At 42.4% G+C, this 11,011-nt stretch overlaps 1 long non-coding RNA gene across 1 annotated transcript; it reads left to right on the top strand.

Moving 5' to 3' along the window:
- The first annotated feature begins 276 nt into the window (after nucleotides 1-276).
- Nucleotides 277-9,139, top strand: LOC138106245 (uncharacterized). The gene is made up of 4 exons (XR_011148949.1): nucleotides 277-350; nucleotides 707-813; nucleotides 5,459-5,625; nucleotides 7,428-9,139. It is a non-coding gene; the product is annotated as an uncharacterized lncRNA (long non-coding RNA).
- The last annotated feature ends 1,872 nt before the right edge of the window (nucleotides 9,140-11,011 follow it).

Raw genomic sequence — 11,011 nt, 5'->3', positions numbered from 1 at the left:
GACTGGTGCCACTAGACCTCTTGCAGAGCTGAAAAAGGATGTTGCTAATTCAGGAACTGGGGACAGGCCAGGCATCCCCACAAACATTGTTTGGCCAAAGCACTTCCTGTGCCTCAGCCTCCAACTTATCTCCCCAGCAAACATGACCCAGCGCTGTCAGATTACAAGTGCTTATCTGCAGGGAGTGATGACTAACTGTGTTTTTACTCTCCTAAACAAGTTATTTTGGGCTTTGGCAGGGGAAGGGTCAGCATCACATGGGCATTCTCTCAAAGAGAAGGCCTATGTTTGCTCTCTCCAGTGCTTATGGAATGCTCAGTCTCATCGCTGTGACTCCTCCAGGAACCCTGGTGGGTATTGCTATGATAAACAGTTGATCTCTGGATAGCTGAAAACTCTGTTTTGGAGTTTTACAGCCTGGAGATGTCAGGGGGAGGTTGAGAGGAGAAGGAGTGAACGAAACATGGCTGGTTCTTGGCATGAACGCTGAAAACTTTGAAGTCTGAAGGGGCTTGGGTGTCTGCCTAAGCCAGATAACAAGTCTGGGAGAAGGGAAGAGAGCTTTGTATGCAGATTTGGCCAACAGCTTCTATGTGAGGAGGAGACCAGTGGAAAAGAAAATAAGAAGCTGAAGGAAGGTAAAGGAACATTTTCTCACATCCGACAACAATAATCTAAGTGGTTCCAGCTGTTTGTGTGTTGGCAGGAAGGAGCATCTACTGGTTGTGCAGGATCAGGATGCAAAACTGACTGCTGGCTGGCTGAGTCCTGGTTCCTGAGGATCCACACACTGTTTTTCCCAGTTTCCCCCAGGTCAGGTATCAGCAGCAAAATATGATTTGAGATTATGCCTTTGCAATCTGTACCAGCTTGCTGTTTGAAAGTGGTGGTGGCACCTTCAGCACTGAAATAATGATTAGTGTCTCCTACCCACCTCAGAACTCCTCTAAGTCCTTGTCCATGGACTTCTGGCATCTACCTGGAATGCAGTAGGTTTAGCAAATTCCATGTTTTAAGGCTTGCCCTTGTTTCCCCGACTCACTAGGCCTTTGCTTTCCTTGTAAGCAGAGAGTTTGAAAGTCTTTATAGGTGCTCTGAAGGGATAGAGATTCACAGCTATCAGGAAGGTAAAGGTATAGGTGGGATCCCAGAGTCCCCATCCCTGGGTTGCCTGTGGAGGTGAAAAATGTGCTTCTGTCCAGAATATGAAATGGAAAATGACAATCTCTGGGACGTTAGAGTGTTAGAGAGCAGAAGGTGACCAGATAGACCTGTCCTGAAAGGGTGCAAAGGAGTGGGGAAGTTATAATGAAAATCATTGGGTGAATTAGAAGGGGACCACATATAAACATAATGGAAAGTACTATATTTTAACGTGGTAAATTTGTTTCTGGGAGTAAGCTTGCTATTATGGCTTTGTAGAACTAATTCACACCCTTTTTTGTTTCAGATTATTTTCTTTTAAAAAGAACATAAACTATTTCCTAGTCGAAGGCCTGAAAAAGTATCACCGTAACAGACATGGTCACCAGGACCATAGAGGATAATGCTTCCTAGAGGGGAAGGGGTTTCCTATTGGAAAGCTGCAGGTGATGAAAATCCTCTAGCAGGAGACCTGGCCAGAGAACTGAGGTTAACCTTCCAGATTTCTACTGGGTTTTGGTCTGCAGTTTTTCCATATAACTAAGCCGATAATTTCAATGTTTTGACTACTTCACCTTGCAAAACAACATATAAAAGACAAAAGCTAAATGCTTGGCAGCAATACTGTGGCACTACCCCGCAGCAGTGATGCCTTACCCTGAACCACAAAGCACTCTTCCTTCTTCTGTGGGTTCAGTGGTTGAGGAGGTCTTGCCACGAAGCAGATCAATTAATTAATCTAGTTTGGTCCAACTTAGAAGAAGGCTAGGCTGGGGGCTAGGCTTCATTGTCTTTCCTCCCTTCCCCCCCGCCCCCCAAATTATTTCATTTGCTTAGTTCAGTCTGTAGCACCACAAAGGCTGATGGTGGTAACACTGGGCTAAGGGTTGGAGAAAGAATCCAGCCCCAAGGACTGTAATGGAGCCCCAGGGGAGAGCCGGTTACAGTGATTCAGCTGAGCTCTGTTAACCGAGTCATAAACAGCTCTGTGGCCAGATGTGTAATACCCCTCTACGCTTTACACTCCTTTCCTGCTGTTTACCACTCTTTACTGGTTTCATTTTGTCAACACTAAGGGGCTTTAAATTCCAAGTGAGACCACACCTGGGGAAGGTTTGTCAGTGGCAAGGTGTCTTCAATGTAGAACAAGCAGGTACAAAATTCCGCAGACTTTTGTTTCTAAGCAATGGATCTTATTATCCTTTCCCTTAGATTAAAGAGACCTTTAATACCGAAAACATTCTCTGCACACAGACTCTAAACCAATCAGGGTGTAATGTTTAAAGGTGCTAATGGCCTGCCATTAAAGGTCACTGATGTATACACATGCAGACCCTAATTAAAGGGACTGTGTAGGCTAAAAGAGAGTCTTTTGTCTGACAATTAAAGCTCAGAGGTTCCTTTGTATTGCAAAGTGGCACAAGGGGAGAGCTGATATTCAGATCTCACCTTTGAAGGTCACAAGTTTCCAGCAGTTTTTAGGTGCGGGGCTTTTACAAGGGGACAGGAAGTTCTTGTAGAGGTCTTCGGTTTAGTGTGAAACTTTAGAAGAGATAAGAAACCTCAGGCAGTTGCTTTTTGGGCAAATCAGTGAGGTCTGTGGTCTCTGTGAGCGGCAGGCTGCCATTTGTTAGCCCTGTTCACAATCTGCTCCTCCCCAAAGAGGTGTGCTGATGAATACTTTATAATAAGCTAATCGCAGCACAAAAATGGCTTTTTTATTATTGCCCAAAAGGCCCCCCCTGATTTATGAAGTATGCTATTGTCTAGGAAAAGCAACTATTGATCTACAAAGCAGTAGCAGTATTAACAGTACGGGAAGAAAAAAAAAGCACAAAACATTTCATTCCGTCTTTAGATACAATACAGGTTTTAGATGTAACTTTAAAGTTTCCAGCTACTGTGGAGCTGAGGGTAATGATCCTCATTTTAAAATGTGGAAGGCAGAGGGGCTGATTTCTACCTTTTGAAAGTTAGCACAAAAAAATGACGTGCTTATGACTGTATACAAAACCTATCCAGACTCTTAATTCTTAGGGCCCTACAAGGAAAGGCTTTCTCACTGGATCCATGAAACTTCCCACTTCTGCTGGACTTCAGTTCAGAGCTGTGAAAAATGAATGTGTAGATAATGTATTGAGCTACTAAGAAAAGGGGATTAACACTGGAAATACGATAATTTCATAAATTAGAAAACAAAAGAAATAAAAAAGAAAAGCAAACTGAAAAGTATATAGTCCATGTGTTTTACCAGAAAATTGAGATTATGATAATCTGTTGACACAAGAACACTTTTTAGAAAATCTGTTTGATACCCTAATTTGATCAACGCTACATAGTGTAATATTCTGAGGATTTTCTTTTGAAGAGTTATATGTTGTTCACTTGTTATAAAATTTCTTTTTTAAACACATCAAAAACTAAAATACTATATTAAAGATATCCAGGTTTTAAGCCTCTCCTATCGGTTTGCAGAATAAGAATAAGAATTGCAGAATAAGAGAATAAGACACAAATGCAAACACCCAACTGAAAAAAAAGCTTGAGAAAAGTTTTGAAGTAGAACAGGTCAGCAGACATCCTCAAGCATGACATTCCAGCTCTGATGTTGCTCAGAGCTTCTGAATGAAGGTAAACTCAGGCCTGATTTGCACATTTTGTGTCTGCCCCCACCAACCTTTGTATATAGGTGATTTTTCCATTGAAGTGGTTTTAAAAGCAAACCCACTCTGATGATGCCTAACTTACAGCTGTCCTAGACTGGTATTTTTTACCTTCATGCTGATACAAAGAGTTCTGTTCTAAGAGCAATCTAGACTGTAAAAGAATTGGCTGCTATTGAAATACTGATCTTCCCTCTGATTTCTTCCCCTACCCTGTTTCTTGCCCTATGGCCCTGCTTTCTCCTTTACACTTGCTGTGTCATTTTCCAGATGTGTTCCTGGGCTGCTTTAACTCACTGAGCCAGCAGAAATCTAACCCTCTCCTAGTCCTCTCCTGTCCTTTCTTCACCCTCTTTCAATTAGTTTTCTGCCCAAGTAGTGAGTTAAACCAGCCCTGGAAAGGGAGGGGAGGACTGTCCAAATCTATGCCACAGCTAGCCCTGAAGAAGAGCTAGTGGAGTAGAGTGGGATCTACACTGTTGGTAGCAGTGAATTTTACCTCATACTACGGCACTATCTAGAAATTATTTTAAGTGTTAAGAAATGTGTGCCACTCATTTCTTGTAAGGTAATACAAAATAAAAAAAATTGTGATTCCACATTTCTCACCATTTTGAACTATTCAGCATCCCCCTTCCCTCTCTCCTCCCCACTTGGTGACCACTGGCTGAATAATCCCTCGCATGTAAACCTCACACAGGGTCACCCTGTCTGCTGGGACAGAGGCAGAGCAAATATGAAGCTGGCCAAAGCAGGGATTTAAGACTGCTCTTCTTCAAGGACTGATCTGATAGAAGTCTGTGCCATTCCCATGGCATTGGGCAGATCCTGGCAAAGACCAGGCCTCACCACACCAACATGCTGTTCCTGAGCTGCCAGACCAAAATTCAGTTTGTGGTTAGTATGTGATTTATAAATTGACATAAAGCCAAGCATCATAAGAGAAAATAAAATTGAACTGCACATTTCCTAAGTAGAAAAGATGTGGAGTTAGAAAGCTGGGGAGAAGTAACAGTTGCAGCAAGGGGGAAGCAGTTCTCCTGGTGAAGATTTCTTCAGCATTAGCTCTTCATTTTCCCTTCCCAGAGGTGGAGAAGCTAGCAGCTACTTGAGAAGAATTGCTAAAAGGATAGGGGGAAGTGTTCTGCTTTGCCTGTGATGTTCCCATCTGTAGGAAATGATGGACCCTAATTATGCAGATTTCCTTAGTGAATCATCTCTCTCCACTTTCTCTTACAGGAAATAATAGAAAGTAACAGTGTTCATTAAGTATGTTGGGCTGCTATCCTTGGAGACTAAAATCTCCCTGGAATGGCTTATGTAGTACATACAGTGCAAGCTCTCCACATTAGCATGCTTCAGCCCTCCACAATTCACTCTGAACAGCCATGAGAGAAAAGTGCAATTTAGCACATGGAAGTGCACATGTGTTATTCCAGGAAACCCTCATCCGCTCCTGGGGAAAAGAAAAATCACCACAAAACTGCCCAGATCGAATAGACCCTTGGCCTGAGGTGAAACTCTCTGAGCTCAAGGGACTCCAACCTGCATCATTTCCCCCCAGAACAGCTACCTTTGTCTGTGGGTGTGTGTGTGTGCATGTGTGTGTGCAAAGCAGTTGCCTCATGATGGTTCCCCTCACATTGTGCCAGGTGGTTTCCTGTCCTGGGGTACCTCTGTCCAGTGGGACAGAACCATGGGAACACTTTTCCATTGAGGACAAACAGCTTTCACCCTTGGCTCTGACTCCTCTTTTGCTCCATCCATCTATCCTGGTACCTCAGCCCCCTGCTCTTGGCACTCCTACAGACTTAAGCAGGTAAGTGAGACTGAAATGGCCTGGAAGGGAAGGGAGAAATTTCAGCAATGGCTGGGATGGCAATGCAAGGGACTTGTGGTGCAAATCCTGTGTGTGGCTGGAGATGATGGCAAACCTTGCTGCCTGTGAGCCTGAGGGGATCTGGCTGCCTCCCTGCCCTCTCACACATCTCCCTTGCCTCTCCCTTCAGGCCTGTGAAACCATTTCTCTTACAGCCCTGATTGTTTACCAAGTGCCAATTAGCAATGGCTGTTTCCTGATGTTGACCAACACAGCCAAGAGTCAGAAGAGGCACTGCCATGTCTGGATGCAGAGGCATCAGATGAATTGAAGGGAGTCGCTGGATGTCAATACCTGAACTGCTTGGTCTCTAAAAGTGGTCCTCTGGAGTACACTGTGATAAACCCTCCTGCTTTTCTGTCTTTTGATTCAAGAGAAGTGACAGGGTGACATTTTTGGTCACATTCAAAGCTGAAGCTGTGGCATGTTGAGGGGAGGAGAGCAATATGCTGAGAGCTCAGTCTTGTGTGAAACACAAAGTTTCTATTCAGAATCATGGATTTAAAACCTTGGCATGTTTTTGATCTCATAAATACTGGCATAGCATACTTACAATATCTAGAGAGAATGTCTGGAATTCAGATTGTTTTATGTAGTGTTTAATATAGTTGGGGTAGATGTGAAGCACTATGGGACACTGTAATTTTCCACATGGAGTATTGTTCCAGGATGCTTCTGAAACACTCTGGCTCCATCATCATCATATTATATTTGTTAAGTAGAAGACATTAAATAGAAACAGGTGATCACCCAGGGAGGCCAGGATGGGATGGTACTTTGCATTTTGACACAACGTCCAGAAAAGTGTATCCTGTCTGAGTGCTGCAAGGACTGTTAGAGTACAAGAGTTCTGCTGTGCCTGAAGTGAGGCACTTTGCTCAAGTGAGGCTGACATTAATCCCCAAAGTCAGCGTTATCCATTCCAGGCTGTGGGACTGCGTAGGGAACAGATGTGCCAGTGCATATGCGCAATCCTTATGTGAAAATACAAACCACTTGTATTTTGGAGGAGCAGGGCTCTGGTATTGGCATTCTCCCCCTGCCTTAGACAGACAGTATTTCTAGCTTAAAAGACATCTGCAAACTGTTTTTGTGGTAGTGGGGCAGGAAACATTTTATAGGCATTACAAGGCTGTACGGTATGAATATTCAAGCTACATTTTATTAAAGTACATAACTCCTCTGACATAACTGGGTTATTTCTTCCTCTAAATTTAGCATACAGCAACACTTATTTGCTTAATAAGGAGCAATATTTACTTTAAGGTTCCCATGATATTTACTTTGGGACCCAAATCAGTTTCTGATGACTTCAGTGGTGATTGGGTCAAATTCTTCCTTATTTTTGTGAAAAAGAGATAGGACCTCTCTCACCATTTTTCCTTTCCAACTTAGAGAACATATATCAAAAGCAGATGTCCAAAAAGTGCTGCAGAAAGAATAAATGAGGAGGAGGTAACCTGGAGAGTAGATACTTTTATAATCACTATATAGAGTTCATAGCCAGTTTTCCATACTGAGCTTATTATGAGAGTTCCCAGAAGACAGAAACCAATTAACTCTTTATTTTGTCAGTGATCATTCTAGGTGTTCTTTAATGGGCATTATTCTTGCTAAATTATGAATGAGCTTTATAGTAAGACAAATGCCATTATCAGAGTTATTTATTCATGGGCTGTCATCCGTAACATCCCCACACTAGTTTTTCTCAAAGTTTCGTATTGATCATTTGCTTTAATCAGATGCGTCAAGGGACACTCAAAGAATCAGCAACTGCAACCTTGGATATCAGCATCTCTCTCTGGGTCTTTGCCAAATCTAACTGAGCACTGAGGCCATGTCAAGCATTAGGTAACAAGGGCAGTAACTGGGAGCTTACTCCCCTTACATTAGGGTAAGTGTCCGTATGTCCCCCAAACTTTAACTTGACTGATGATGAATCACTCTGCACTGACATGCCCATTACTCTGCTTTTCCACTTTAGTCTGAGATCCCTCAGGGCTCTGCAGGGACTGTGCCCTGAAGAATTGCTGGGAGTGCAGAAGCGTCTTGCTCACCCTAATGGTATTGACTGCTGTTTGCTCTGTCTCGCCAGGTAAAATCTTTTAAGATGAGAGTAAATATTCTCTGCTCCTTGGTAGCTAGGAGGTTCAAAACAGTCTAAAATCAGCATTACATTCGATGAGGCAATTTTAAATGATACAATGTCTATTGCTGTTTATACTGCTTACAGAGCAGACAGGAGAAAAGCATGGTGTCAGCATCTGGCCTGTCTCAGTGAGTGCTTACTTCTTCATCGATCTGCATGTGTCAGAGACTGCCTTATTTTCACTCTTTATTTCTTTACTCAGAGATTCAGCTTTACCACATATGTCCAGGCACACGCAGTAAGAAATCTGACCTTTTTCTTTCGTCATTTATGTACATACATGGTGTCCCCGAAACACTCTGGTTAGCAGACACTTCACTTTAGGCATGAGAAAGTCAAAGTCTGCTTCTGAATGAGTCACTTTAGATTTTTTCCAAACTCAGTGAACAGAAACGGGCATCTCTAGGTGTCAATTTTTCTAGAAAGGGCATTTAAGAGGCAGCAGACAGGCTTAGACACTAAGATCATTTTTACACTACTAAACTGAGCCAGGCAATTGCACGGCCCTGTGCGCCAGTGCATGACCATCCATATGGTCAAATTGTGCGCACCGTCAGCAGCAGCCCAGCACTCTCCCAGACAGTGCCCACACACAGTTTGGGGCTCAGCATGGGCCTGACACATCCTCAATAAGCATGTTAAATGCGGTCAGGCTGCTTTACAGCAGAGTTTAATCATGTGGATGCGAAAAAGTTAGCCCAGGGTGAAGCCCAGAGATTGGAGGGCGGGTCCAGTCCCATGTAATTTTCTAATACAGCGGAATCTTTAGAAGTCTGTAGCCAAAGATGAGCTGAATTCTACCATAAGTGTAATTTTCAGTGTTTTGGAGGACACTATGGAATATTTGTGATATAGTGGGAAAACAAGTAACTTCCTCTCAGAGCAGTATAAAGCAATCCTAAAGCACTGCAACATGCACTTAGGATGCAGATTTGCTGTGTTGGAATCAGATCAATAAATTGACAGGAAGTTATCCTTTGAAGATAATTTTATTTTCAGTTACCAGAGTACAGATCTAGAGCAATTTCACTGAGGTCCAAGAAGTTAGCCTCGTGTACAGAACCACTGGAGACTCAGGCCTACTGACTTTTGAGTTTGATCCTTACACCAGCAAATATATCTCAGACTCAGGAAATCCCAATGAAAAATTTCAAATTCGGGTCCACACGTGGACCTTATTTGTAAAATAGGACATTTCTCTGTTTTCCACATAGTTCACTTGACTTGTCCAATGTATGAAGAAACACCTGTGTTTGTTTCTATTTATATTTATTACCAGGATAATTAGCCCTGTATAAATTATCTATACACGGTATTTTTGTAAATATCTTTTATTGTTACTATTAAAAGTTTCAACATATTTTAAAATCATGGTTTACCACAGTTCGTTGTATTTCAGTGCAGCCTGACCTCCTTATCTTCTTGTTGGAAAAGATAGTAAGAGACAGAGTGTACATATTCCTTTTAAAATGAGATACACAATTCCCTCTTTCCCTCACCACTAACACACTTTTTTGAATTCCAAAGTCCCATCGTTTTGCGCAGATCCATCTGCTTCTATTTTGAGGCAACTATTCCTTTGGCTCTGGAGTGCTGGGTAGCACTCTTGCTAAAGTCTGTCACTGTCTCTGGTTAATCAGCTGGAGAAGCTGCTGCTGCTATCTCTGCAGCACTCAGTGCCCATGACAGCCTGGGGAACAAGAGGGTTGGAAGAGAACCTGTTTCTCCCACATGCTGGTGGAGAACAAATCACTTGGGCGCCAGCATATTTTCCCCCACTTCTGTGTATTTTTTTCTGTAGCAAATAATAGTCTTGATAGAGATGCACAGGAATTTAAGGTACAGCCATAAAAAAGGATTATGTATATTTTTAAATAATTGAAACTTGAAATACCTGAGGTAAATGTAGACTTCCTAGTAGAATGCCAGAAGCACTTAGGAAGGCTGTGTAGTTAATCAGAATACTAATTTCTTCTGGTTAATGGAATACATATTTTTAAGATACTTTAGTGTACCCTTTGTGCACATGCATGTAGAAATTCTACCAAAACGAAACTAAGGTTTTGAGCTAGATAAAGCATTTAACTCTCCAGCCTTTCTAGCGAATAAAAAAAAACCATTTGGGGAAGAATGCCAAACTTCACCATGAGTCACAGGTGACACGTCCAAGTGCATGGGTTGAACCAGGCTGCTGGTGCTCTCAGCTCTCTGTCAGGCTGCCCTGCGTGGGTGGCTGCTCCTTTTCAGAGCCAGCTGCCTGTCTGCAGCACAGCAGAGCCCATGGTCAGGAGGAAGCAGTCTCCAGTTCCAGTTTGTTTAGCAGCACCACAGTGTTGAGCCCTGATGCACAAAGAGAGCAGCTGCTGGTGCACTTGAGGTGCAGCAGGCTGCCAGAGGCATTAACCACAGCCAGAGTTTTGTTCTTGATTTTTTTCATTCATACAACCTCCCCCTTGCACGGATTCCACCTGGGTTCAGGAGAAGATCTATGTGCTCTGAAATTGCTCTCTCTGGTGCACATCCCTGACTTTTAGCATCGCCATCCTGAACATGTCTTTTATAGGCATCTAAACCACTTAAAACTAGGTTTACAGTTCTAAAGCAGGTACACACTGTGTAAAATGTCATCTGCTTTCTTCAGCTTTGTGTTTTAAAATTCAACATGAACAGAGCCTTTTGCCTCATCAACTTCAAAATGGAAGCCCTGTATTTTCATAAAAAGGAATTTTGTCATTTTCAGTGGTCATTTTTATTGATTTGTTTTGGATGCTTAGCAAACTTGTTCTTTTTTACTTCATTTTTTGCTTCCTGGGCTTTGTCAGGGCTTAGAATACTTTTCTTGTACAGTGAAGATAACATTTGATGAATCAAATGTTTGACAACATATTCCTGCTTGTCAGAAAAGGCATTCACAGGACTGTTTTTATAAGACCAAATCTGTACATTCTACAGCAGTACCTGAACTTTCCTGGGTAACCTACATATGATGGCTCTGCCTTCCTTCCTTCATTCTAATCTCTGGGCATATTCAGTGATGAAATGTCATGTATGCCATTTACACCTTTATTCGAAATGAACTGCAGAAAACAGCCTTATCACCCTAGTGTCATTTTTCCTTTCAGAGCTTGAAATGCAATGTGTTAATTGCCAGCTATTACTTATTTATGATTATTGCAC

The sequence above is a fragment of the Aphelocoma coerulescens genome, chromosome 2 (genome assembly GCF_041296385.1).
Source record: "Aphelocoma coerulescens isolate FSJ_1873_10779 chromosome 2, UR_Acoe_1.0, whole genome shotgun sequence".
Lineage (NCBI taxonomy): Eukaryota > Metazoa > Chordata > Aves > Passeriformes > Corvidae > Aphelocoma > Aphelocoma coerulescens.
The sequence above is the reverse complement of the archived record's forward strand: the minus strand, read 5'-3'. Positions and strand labels throughout refer to the sequence as shown.